The sequence below is a fragment of the Cynara cardunculus genome, unplaced genomic scaffold (genome assembly GCF_001531365.2).
Source record: "Cynara cardunculus var. scolymus isolate 2C unplaced genomic scaffold, CcrdV1 Un_Scaffold_5216, whole genome shotgun sequence".
Classification (NCBI taxonomy): domain Eukaryota; kingdom Viridiplantae; phylum Streptophyta; class Magnoliopsida; order Asterales; family Asteraceae; genus Cynara; species Cynara cardunculus.
This window is the reverse complement of record NW_020202292.1, coordinates 7,745-8,316: the sequence shown is the minus strand read 5'-3', so window position 1 is coordinate 8,316 and position 572 is coordinate 7,745.

Below are 572 nucleotides of genomic sequence, written 5' to 3'. Positions count from 1 at the left end.
GATGATTCCGACTATTTCATATATAGTTTATTGCATTCAAGTTTGCTTCCGAATTTTACGTTTTGATCACATAAACACGTATATAAAGGGGATAATTGCAACGTATTTGCAAAAGTGTATGTTACAATTACCTCCTCCTTTTGAGGATTCTGTCCTCAGAATCTTCATTTCTCGAATAGCTCGGGATATTTTGCAGGCATATGTTCTTTGTTCTCCCACGTGCAATTCGGACCATGATGATGCTTCCATTTCACTAATACCAAATCGATTGTCTTGTTTCGAAGATTTGCCGTTCTTTCGTTTAGAATTTCTTTTGGTTCCTCGATATATCCCAGTCGTTCGTCAATCTTCACCTCAGCTAAGGGAATTGTTTCATCATACTTACCCAAACACTTTCGAAGATATTCAACATGAAATACATCGTGAATACCAGACAACTCTTCTGGAAGTTCAAGTCGATATGCTTGTTTGCCAATACGTTCAATGATTTTGAATGGTCCAACGAAACGTGGACTAAGCTTACCTTCCTTACCAAATCGTAGAATACCCTTCCAAGGGGAAACTTTCAACAT